The sequence below is a fragment of the Typopeltis vanoorti genome, chromosome 14, assembly GCF_054136105.1.
Source record: "Typopeltis vanoorti isolate ZY-2024b chromosome 14, IOZ_Tvanoo_1.0, whole genome shotgun sequence".
In the NCBI taxonomy this organism is placed as follows: domain Eukaryota; kingdom Metazoa; phylum Arthropoda; class Arachnida; order Uropygi; family Thelyphonidae; genus Typopeltis; species Typopeltis vanoorti.
The window spans coordinates 54961501-54974039 of record NC_143562.1 but is presented as its reverse complement, the minus strand read 5'-3'; positions in this window follow the sequence as shown (position 1 = coordinate 54974039).

Genomic DNA, 12539 nt, shown 5'->3' with positions numbered 1-12539 from the left:
TAAAAAATTACTTAAGAGTTAGCTAATATATTTAATTAAAAACCACTTTCAGATATCACTCTTGTTTGTCTCATGTACGAGGGTGGTCTGAAAGGTTCTCAGCCTAACAATGAAAAAACGAATTATAATTTCAAAATTATTTTTATTTTTCAACATAATCTCCCTCAAGACATACATTTATTTCAGCGATGCTCCAACGCGATTATCCCATTCCTGTAGCAGTTCTCAGTAAGATCTGCAAAATACCCCTCTACAGCTTCAACCACCTCTTGATTCGAAGAAAAACGCAGAACAGCGAGGAAGAGTTTTAGTTTTGGAAAGAGATAGAAATCAGAGGGAGCCAAATCTGGGGAATAGGGTGAATGTTCAAACAATTCATAGTGCAGATCCCTTAATTTTCTTATTACCAAAACATTTTTTGGGGAGCTGCATTGTCCTGATGAAAGATTATTTTTTTTCTTCTGCAAACCTTCTTTTCTCAAGAATTTTTTCTTCTAGTCTGGTTAAAAGATCGGAATAATATTCCCCAGTTATTGTTTTACCCCTTTCAAGATAATTAACAAAAAATGCCTTTAGCATCCCAAAACACCGATGACATGACCTTTCCTGCTGATGGAACCGACTTTGTCTTCTTTGGCACTGAACAACAAGCTTCTGTCCACTTTTTGAATTCTGGTGTGTTATGGTGAATCCAAGTCTCATCCATAGTAATAAATTGATGCACAAAATCAGTTTTTATTCTTGTTAAAACTTTCCAAGCACTGTTCAGAGATTTTCATGCGAGTGCGTTTTTGATCTGCTGTGAGCAAGCATGGCACCCAACTTGCGCAAAGCTTTTCATATGCAATTCTTCATGCAAAATATATCTTCCATGTTCTTTTGAAATGCCTATAGTCTCAGCCATTTCATGCACTTTGACTCGCCGGTCATCCAATACCATATTGTGCACTTGATCAATGATTTCTGGTGTTGTTACAATTTTTGGACATCCTTTGGGATGCAGATAAACTTTTATGAACTTCGAATTAATTTCTTTTGGCGTTAAACCTTCTTTTACAAATAATGTTATAACTGCACGATACTCAATTTTATCCATTTCAAGGGATACAGACAACACTTTTGCTTCAGACAACTGTATAAAACAAACTACTTGATAGAATGACTTGCAATTTCACATGGATGCTTATGACAGATGTACCAACTTAGTAAAAAAATCTCTTGCCGTAGTGTTGCCATCTGAGGTCAAGACCTTTTCAGACCACTCGTATCATGAATAGATTTTTTAAATTTGTAGCTTAGTGTTTAATGGTCCGTGGCCTCTTAAAACCAGGTAACTTGGCTTTTTATGACCTAATTTTGGTAATGAAAAGGCTAATCTATCTTCATAGATTAGCCTTTTCATTTTGCTGTCTGTTAAACACATTTCTATCCTTCTGACAATCAGTTTTTGTTTAATGCTATCCAGAAGCTGTATTCAAAGAAGGAATACTTTAAGGCACAAATGCATGAAAATGCTGGCAGTTAAGTAAATAGAATGGCGAAGGAAAACAAATTAGATCAAAATAAAATTCCTATTACAGTAAACTACCAGAATGGCAGGTTCTGATAATTGAAGGGTCAGATAAATTGAAACACAATTACATGTTGTTCTACCTGAAATCGACTAACATACAAGGTTAAGTTAATTGAAGGTCAGATAAATGGTAGAATACTGTAACTAATTATAACAGTATAGTAGTCAAGAGACATATTTTTTTATAATCATAATACTTCTTGATCATTACCATGCTAGGAGATTCTCCTTCTACAGATACTTTTGTAATAAGCATCATTCATTGATTTCGATCAGATTTTAAATATCATTTTGTAAATTGCTTAAGGGCTGAGAAATTCAGCCAAATCAGACTTAAAAGGACTGGGCAAAAAAAACATACATTCTGTGTAAGAAAACAAACTATTTACATTTAAAAATAAGATTTCTTGAAATGCATAATATATATATAAAAAATATCTATTATTGAATTTATTTTTTTGGTTAATATGTATTTCTGTATAAGCTGTGGCTGGGAGTAGAACTAATTTTGAAAAACGGTATATTTTCCTCATATACATAGGGAATAAGCATATTTTCTATGTTTCTGGCATTGTAGTTTTGAGTGATTCTCCACCACCAAAAAAGTTCATAAAGTCTTCATCAATGCTGAGAAGTATGCCAGATGAATTCTATACTTTGCTGAATCAAACTAGACTTCCTTATTCCCTGATAAAGAAGTCTTTGCACATTCTGTCTCTTTGATCTGTGTATAGTCTGGATAACCACTCTTTTTGTGTGAAATCCAGGTTCACACACCAAAATGTGTGTGTGGACCTGGGTTCCAGATATGTTACAGAACAGGCAAAGATCTGTATATATGAGTTGGAATTTGTAGTGTTTTTGTAGGCATTGATAGGTTTGTGTTGTTGGGTTGTATGAGTCCAAGAACAACAGAATGCAGATGCAGTAGTTGGATAGTTACATCAAGAAGTGGTGTATGTATTTATTTATTTTTAGTGGACAGGTTACAGCAGAGCGGTACTACTAAAAGTAAGTTCACAAGAATTTCTGATGGAGATTTGAACGCCTTGCAGTTGCAAGGTCTGGAAAGGTTTTTAGGATTGCTGATTTTAGTTGTTGGCATTGTAATTTTGCTTTTAAGTTTTTAATTTGAATTTTTAAGGATTTTCCAGTTCAGGTTTGGAGTTAGAAATGTGTCTCAGTGGTTCTTATCCCCCCCCCCCCTATTTCCATGTAAGGAAAAAAACATATTGTTCAGTTGTAATTTATGATATGTCTATTTAAGAACAGATATACTCTATGAGCATAGTTGGGAGGTATGTTTATTTTACTGTGTTTAGTTCTTGGACTTTCCACAGCTGGATAGTGTCTTGGTAAATGTTGGCTATGTGAGAAGGTGTTGATTTACATATTGGCTGGTCTGAGAATCACAGATAGCAGTAAACCCCTGGTACACTTTTTTCAGAATGCATTTAAGAAGGAATAAGACACAAATGCATGAAAATGCTGGCAGTTAAGTAAATAGAATGGTGAAGGAAAACAAATTAGATCAAAATAAGATTCCTATTACAGTAAACTACCAGAATGGCAGGTTCTGATAATTGAAGGGTCAGATAAATTGAAGCACAATTACGTTGTTCTACCTGACATCGACTAACATACAAGTTGAGTTATTATTGTGTGTTAGATGACGATGAAACCCAGATTACATCATTTAAAAGATGATTAAGGATGTGATCTAGGTTTGAAGAGAGAGAGAGACAGCCTTGGCCACCTTGTGACATGGCTTAAAGTGCAGAATAGGATTTCCAGTCCAATTTGATTTATTCTATAGAAAAGCTGTAATTGCTGACTGAATTTGGTGGAGGAGATCCTCAGTACTTTAAAAGTATGCTAGAGAACACATTGGCTGTCATCTAGTTTATGATTATTGCTCTTTCCTTTGAGTGAAAAGGTTGAGTTCTTTATTAGTAGTTGAGGATTTTTTACTTTAGATTCTAGATTAGAATGTCTCTAGTGGGTGATTATTTATTCCCAATTCCATGTATTGTGTCATTTCTCCAGAACTTGCGACGGTTGTGTAGTTGTCCCATTCAGAATACTATATGCTGGGATGTTGTTGTTGAGATAGTTCAAGTGAATGACAAAATACACAGGTATTTTTACTTTTCACTCAACTAGCTATATCTAATGGACGAATTGGTTCTGGTTTTCAAATTTCCCTGCCTATAAGCCTGCATTTTATCCATCCATTACTCATTCATCAAAGATTGGTTGAGTCCCCTAATTAGAGGCTTTAGCAGTTTAATGCAGCCAGCCTGCCATCCCTCCAGGGGTAAGTATTTTGTTTGTAGAGCTGTGGGATGAAAATGAGTTTGCGGAAGGGAAAAACTCTACCTCCATATGAGACCAGCTAATTTGCCATCTGATTGAAAAGACCTGATTAAAGTTCTTCACATTGTAGACAGGATTTGAATCTGGGTCTTTCTAACCAAAGGACTTGTCTATACCAACTGAGCTATAGAGGCTCTAAGCCTGCAGTAATTGGCAGGTCAGATGGCATTAATGAAATTGGTCACCACTTTTGAAAGTGTCTCTCTCTTTTGTTTTTTTAAGAAAGAAATGTGCCAAGGTTATGACAAACTGTAGAAATCCATTGCTAAAGGAGGCTAAAAATAGCAAAGAGGAATGGTCCACACTGATTTCAAAGACACAGGCACACATACATAAATTATATCAATTCATCCCTGTTTGGGATTTATTTTTCTGAGAATTACATGCTGTTTTCAGTTCTCATAGAGTAACTGATTTTTCTAGGCTTTTCTGAACAGTAATGAGATTTTTAGTTCCTCTGAGGATTTTGAAGATGGCCAGTAGAGCTGTACATGGCTTGATAATATTCGACTGTTTTTGAACTGATTTCATTTCGGTCTTTTTTGATGTCATCATGCAGTTCGATGACTAAGATGATTATTGTATGGAGTTTTCTTTCATGTGAGAGAAATTATTTGGTAGGAGCATTTGCTAGGTTTATATTTATGCTGTGATCTAAGAAGAGTACAAATGTGCTTGCATGTCTTGAAGGACAGTGATCTTCTGAGAAATATTGGATCCAATCCACTACCTCTGTTGACTCTAGTAGTAACTAGTTTTTATGTATGGGATTTCTGACAGGCCCACTGTTTTCATAGGTTGTATTATATAACCTCTTTTGAGATCCAAGCCTGGAGATTGGATCATATTTCAGATCTTGCAAGAGGATATATTGGATCATTTGGAGAGGATGGAAAGCTTTTAATGATGGAGCGATCTGAGATTTAAGAAGGGATGAGAGCGAGAGATCCCTGATAAGAGAAATAGTACATATGGGAATGCCAGGCACGAATTCCAGGATTTTTGTCACCAAGAATTCTGTTTTTGGTATGTAAATATTGATTGTGATTTGGAATTTTCAGGTCAGTTTATAAGGCATAGTGTGGGATTTTTGAAAGAGAATTCATGGTAAATAAATTCATAAATTGATCCCTGCTCCATGATGTTGTTAATTTGAGAAGTGATGGAGTTCATAGGGCGATTCTGTCCATCTTCCTGTGAGTTTAAATAGTTTCTTGCAAGAGGATTAGATTTGCATGATGCTCAAGACTTAGTTTGTTTCTTGGAGCAGAGGCACAATTTCATGCATTTAATAGGATATAGAACGACTTTATGGTTTTCCTCTAGTATTGATCTTGGTATTATTTTACCATTCCACAGATCATATAATATATCCTCTCTTGGTCCTGTTGACCTCTGCTCTATTCTTTTGGTCCTTTAGTTTTAAGTGTTGGAACTGTGATATAACTTTGGGGATCCTTGTAATAAATTTTAGATCCTTGTTAGTTTGTGAAAAAACTGTGCACTGTTTTTAAGCAGGATAAAAGTTACTTGGTAATAAGTAGACCCTCTGTGTGAAGAAGTTTAAGCAACTTTTTTTTTTTTTGTCTCCACATGCCTCCATGTGGATACCCCCCCCCCCCCCGGGAAACATGGTGTCGTAATGAGCCATGGCAAAGTTGATATTAAGCATAGAGCTGGCAGAAAGCTATAAAATGCATCTCCCAAGACGTTATGTGGCCAGCATGGGAGATTAGGCCACAACCCCTCCACTACAATGCCAAGAAGAACAAAGAAAGGCCGTAAAGCCCAGGGCCAGAATGGGCAAGCATTGGATATGACTAAATTTCCCTAACTATATGACTACTCTTATCGAAACCATTTATGGAGACCAGTGAGTGATGCAGTGGGGAAGCTTTCCCAAATAATAAGCAATACTGGAATAACCCAAAGAACTCATAAATATAACAGTAATCCTCTTTTCCTCTATATAGGAACATTTAATTGTTGAACACTTTACCATCTTACAGCAAGAACTAAAACATATTAAATGGGACATCATAGGTTTAAGTGAAGTTCATAGGCAGGATGAACATTTAATAAAACTAAAAAATGGAGACTATCTATACTATTATGGGAAAACTAAAGGACAATACGGAGTGGGATTTCTAATTAAGAAAACAATTATGCATTTTATAGAAGAATTTAATTATACAGATGAAAGAATAATTGAAATTACACTTAAACTCTAAACTTAAAATCAGGATCATCCAAATATATGCTCCCACCTCATCCTACACTGATGAAAAGATAGATGCATTTTATGACTCACTGCAGCACACTCTAGATAAAAAAAGAAATAGCAATCAAAACTTTACTATAGTAATGGGCGATTTTAATGCCAAAGTAAGTCATCCCATTCACCAAATAGATACAATAGGGCCATACATATATGGTACAAGCAGCAACTTAGGAATGGCTCTTACAGAATTCTCTATCAGTAACAAGCTTTATGTTATGAATACATTTTTTAAAAACGCCCTCAAAAGAAAATGGACATGGAGAAGTCCAAACAGAGAAATAAAAAATGAAATAGAAATAGTTCAAGATACTTCAGTACTAAATCAAGTATAAACAGGAAGTGACCACAGACTGGTCAGAGCTAAAATTAAAATAAACCCCACATTGGAAAGAAAATGGCTAAACAACAAAAAATCAAGAAGTTTTAACTTGTACCCTATCAAAAACAAGAAGAAGGATTACGAAGAAAAACTCAATCAAAAACCAGACAATATATTTGAAAAAGGCGACAAATAAAATAAGCAAAAACCTAACGGAAGTAATAATCTCAACAGCCAACGAATTCAAACACAAAAAGACCATAAACTTTCAGAGGAAACTCTACAACTACTAAAAAAGAGACTGAATATGAAACAAGACAAAAACTTAATTTCTAAAATAGAATATGCAAAACAATAAGAAAAAAGATGAGAAATGAAATAAGATCTTATAACACTAAAAAAAAAAAAAGAAACAATCGAAAACAATAAAAATATGAAAATATTTATCTGTTGGCAAAAGTCAAATAACTGCATTAAAAGATAAGAATGGAACTACCATAAGGAACCAAGAACAAATCCTACACAGGCTAGAAGAATTTTATAAAGAACTCTATAGTGATCCTTCAACAGATAAATCAAATATAAATAAGTCCTCTCTATCGCATATGGAATTCATCCCCCATTCACTTCAGATGAAATAAAACAAGCATTAAAACAAATGAAAACTGTCCTGATGAAAATATAATTCAACATGTCACAAACTTACTAAATTTATGCCTAGAAGAGGGGAAGATACCGGAAAAATGCTACTCTGATACTGTTATTTAAAAAAGGGGACAAAGAAGAAGTAAAGAACTATAGACCAATTAGTATTCTCTCTAATCTGTACAAAATTCTCACAAAAGTAATAACAAACAGGTTAACACCTCTTCTAGACTCAAATCAACCAGCAGAACAAGCAGGATTCCGTAAAGGCTTCAACACAGCTGATCATATTCGTGCAGTAAAACAAATAATAGAAAAAGCCGAAGAAAACCAATTGCCTCTCTGTTTAGCCTTCATTGATTATGAAAAAGCATTTGATTCCATCAAAACTAATGCAATAATCAATGCACTCCAGAATCAGGGAGTTCCTGGAGAATATATGGACCTCCTCCAGGCAGTATACCTCTGCAACAGCAACAATCCAACTTCACATGAGTAGCAATAAAATATCAATTGAAAAAGGTGACCGACAAGGAGACTCTCTATCACCCAAAATCTTTACAGTAGTCCTTCAAGAAATATTTAATAATATAAACTGGACAAACCTTGGTATAAAAATTAATAACAGAAACTTAACAATCTAAGATATGCAGATGATATCATAATTTAACAGAAACTTAACAATCTAAGATATGCAGATGATATAATTTTTGCAAACACTCCAGTCCAGAAGACCTTAATATAATGATAGAAGACCTATATAATGAAAGCAGAAAAGTCGGTCTAAAGATAAACAGAGAAAAAAAAACTAAAATCATGTTTAATCATTTAGTAACACCAAAAAACATAATAATAGAAAACAATTTTTTGGAAAGAGTCTCTTCATATACATACTTAGGTGATCTCATTGACCTAAACTGTGGACTCCAAAAGGAAATAAATAGGAGAGTTCAACTTGCCTGGAGTGCATTCATAAAATTGAAAAACATTTTTCAAAATGATGTCCCACTCTGTTTAAAAAGGAAGACATTTAACCAGTGTATACTTCCAGTCATCTCATATGGTTGCAAAACTTGGTTGCTAACAAGAGCACTGGCAAATAACTCAAAGAAAAATGGAGAGGTTGATGCTAGGTATCACATTAAAAGATAAAAAGCCAGACTTGCATCACTGACATCATTCTTTACCACAAGCGACTAAAATGGAAATGGGCCGGACATTTATCCAGAAGAGAAGATGAGCGATGGACCACCATACTTATGAACTGGAGTCCTAAAGAAGGGAAATGAAGCCGAGGACGTCCTAAAAGAAGGTGGAGTGATGAACTGTCAGAGTTTATTGGGGAAAGTTGGTCAACCATTGCCAAGAACAGAGAAAGGTGGAAAGAACTGGAGGAGGCCTTCATCCAGCAGTGGACAGAAAATGGCTGAAAAGAAGACGTATATCCAATTCTTCATCGTCAGGGTTCAACATGATTGTATCCAAATATTGAGAGTTTGAAGTGTGTACTAGTCAACCTCATGAAACCTCATGTGAGGTCGTGGAAAATTATATCGAAGATAAATTTGTCCAACTTAACTCATGTCTATATAATAAGTGAAAGAAGTCTGGAAGTGAATAAAAAAGTTAATATCTGTTATATATAGATTTTGAAAAAGCTTTTGACTTTGTAAAATGGGATAACATGGTGGAAGTAATAGAAAAGATTAGTATAGATTGGAAAGACAGAAGGCTAATTATGGGACAAACTGCCATGGTGAGAGACATGTATGGTACAACAGAACCAGGTATCATTGGACAAGGAGTAAGACGAAGCTGTTCTCTGTCACCAATTTTGTTTAACATGTATTCTGAAGTAATGTTAAAAGAAGCACTGGAGAATTCGGAAGAAGGAATAAAGATTGGAGGTAGACAGATATTTGCAATAAGATACGCAGATGACAAGGCATTATTATCAAATACTGAAACAGGACTACAACATCTGTTGAACAGATTACTGGAATCCTGTATCAATTATGGAATGAAAATTAACATAAGAAAAAACAAAGGTAATGAAAATAGCAAGGAAAGAGGCAAATATTGATATCAGAATAAATGGGGAAAAATTGAATCAAGTAAAGACATTTAAATATCTAGTAAGTGTGATTAGTAGTGATAGAAGATGTAAAAGTGACATAAAAGCAAGAATTGGGGTGCTTAAGGGTCAAAGCTGTATAACTGAAAAGAGACCTCCACATAGCCTTTAAAGGAATGCGGAGAACCGACCAGGGTTTCTGACCTAATGTCCAATCCTCACCTTCTCGTGGTGCACCCTGTTGGGTATCTACTTGGATACTGAACGAACGAGGATGGGCTGGCAATTTGGGTAGCCGACCAAATTGTATTCTTATTGGTTAAACCAAAATAAAATAAAAAAAATGATGGTACAACATGATAAAATTTCATGCCGGCTGGGGTGTCGCCCGGTTAAACAAGGCCCCCGTTGTTTTCGCCAGGGAACCAGGGCGAACAGCGAAAAGTCAGCTACTGGAACAAATCTGAAAACAAACCCCAACTCAACATCACTAGAGTTAAAGATCGGTACTATCAGTGTAAGAAGCCTGAATGGCAAAGAAATGGAGCTAGCTGAGGAATTAGATAAGTACCAGATCGACATAATAGGGGTGACTGAAACAAAAAAGACTAAAACTGGTGAGATCTTTCTGAGCAATAAATACAAAATGTTATATTCAGGCAATGACAATCAAGGAAAAGAAGGAGTAGCCATAGTATTCAACACAAAATACGAGGCTAATCTTCTTGAATGGCAGTCAGTCTCAAGTAGAGTAATGTGGGCAAATATGAGAATGGGGAACTGGACAATGAGACTTATTTGTGCCTATGGTCCCACAGAAGGTTCTACTAAAGTAGAAGTGGAAGAATTTTTTGAGGCTTTAGAAAAAGCAACTGACACAATGAAAAAGGAAAAGTTGGTCCTTGTTGGGGATCTAAATAGCAAAGTAGGAAATGATTGTGAGACATACAAAAATATTATGGGAAAATTTGGAGAAAAGAGTAAAGCTAATCATAATGGCAAATATCTGTTGGATTTCTGCTCAGGACATGGACTGGTTATTACTAACACCATGTTCCAACATAAAATTGTGCACAAATTCACATGGAGAGAAGAGGCTAGGAATAAGAAACGCCTCATTGACTATGTTATTGTTGATAGTGATGTTTTCTCCCTGGTGCAGGACACCAGAGTGTACAGAGGATTTGAAACTGGAAGTGATCACTATTTAGTCTTGAGCAGGATAAAATTGAATTTCTTATTGAAAAGAATAACATGTAAGAAAGTTTTAAAGCGAATAAAAGTTGAACAGCTCTCAGATGCGAACTGTAGACTAAAATACACAAAGATTATTGAAGAAAAAATGAAAGAGTTTGAGAACAGGAATCAAACCTTGGAGATTCAGTGGCAAACTCTGAAGAAAACATTGATTGATTCTGCCAGAGAGGCATGTGGTGAGGTTGTCTGCAAGGATAAAAAAATCAGAACTCCCTGGTGGACACAGGAAGTTAAAGAGGCAGTGAAGGAAAAGAAGAAAGCATATCAAAAGTTCCTGTCAAATAAGTCAGCTTGTGCTCTTAGAGAATATAGAGACAAATGCAAGAATGCTAAACAGTGTGTAAAACTAGCTAAACAAAAGTCATGGGAGGACTTTGGCAAGAATATAGGAAATAAATATCAAGAAGGTGGCAAAATATTCTGGAGGTTGTTGAAGAAGCTTAGGAAAGGAGTTAGAGATGATAAAGGTGACATGAAAACAGGAGAAAAAGATATCCTTGAAGTATGGAGTAATTACTTTGAAAAACTGCTAAATGAAACAAGCAGTGATGACACCACAGTGGTAAAAAACACTGATCAGGCATGCAGTCAGGAATACATATCCATACTTGAAGTAGAAAAAACAATCAAAATCTTGAAATTTGGAAAGGCAGCAGGAGTAGATGATATTCGACCAGAAATGCTGAAGTATGGTGGTATAAAAGTCTTACAGTGGTTGCACTGCATAGTTCAGAAAGCCTGGACAGAGGGACGAATTCCTGATGATTGGAGTAGAGCTCTCATAGTACCCATATATATAAAAAAAAAGGGAAATAAAACTGAATGTGAGAATTACAGAGGTATTTCCCTACTGAGTGTTCCTGGCAAGATCTATGCAAGTATACTTGAGAAACGGTTGAGAAGAATTGTGGAAGAAAAGCTTGGTGAAGAACAAGCTGGATTCGGGGCCATCAGGATTAGATCTTCACTTTACGACAAATAGTCGAGAAAGCATGGGAATATAACAAAGATCTGTATTTAAGTTTTGTCGATTTGGAAAAGGCATATGACAAGGTGCCAAGAGAGAAGCTATTTAATACACTGCAGTTATATGGTGTCAATGGGGCATTATATCAAGCAATACTTAGTCTTTGAGTTGTAAGTCAGCAGTTAGAATTGAAGGAAGTACAGGAAGATGGTTTAATGTTAAATCTGGTGTGAGACAAGGATGTACGTTATTCATTATCTATATGGATCACATTATGAAGGAAAGTGGTATTAAACATGATATCAAAATTGGAGATGTTAATGTCAGCTCTTTGCTTTATGCGGATGATGTTATACTTCTAAATAAATCCGCTACAAGTCTGCAAGATTCTCTGACTAAATTGAATAGCTGTTATAATAGATATGGTATGAAGGTCAGCAATAAAAAGACAGCGACAATGAAAATAGGCAGAATCATTGAAAATGTCAACTGTGTTGTGAATGGAGAACCTGTGGAACAAGTAAAACATTTCAGCTACTTAGGCACGATTTTTACTGAAGATGGTAAATTAAATATAGAAATAGACAACAGAATCAACAAAGCTGGTATGGTAGGAAGCCAATTGAATAAATTCATATGGAATAAGAGAGAAATTAGTCGAAACACTAAATTAGCTGTATACAAGATAGTGTTCAAACCAGTTTTAACTTATGGATCTGAGAGCTGGGTCAGAAGTAAAACACTTGACCAAAGACTAGAGACCGCAGATATGAGAGTCCTGAGAAAGATTATAGGTGTGAACAGATGGCATCAATGGTGATGTCATATTAAAAACGAGGATATTAGGAAAGGACTTGACATTGTCAACATCCAGGAATGCGTTAGCAGAGCTAATCTTAGGTGGTATGGTCACTTAAACAGAATGGGCGAGGAAAGATTAGCAAAACAAGTGTTCTCTGCCAGATTGGCAGCAAAACGACCCAGAGGAAGACCAAGATATAGGTGGATTGATACGGTACAAAGTGCCTTAGACGATAGAAATATAAG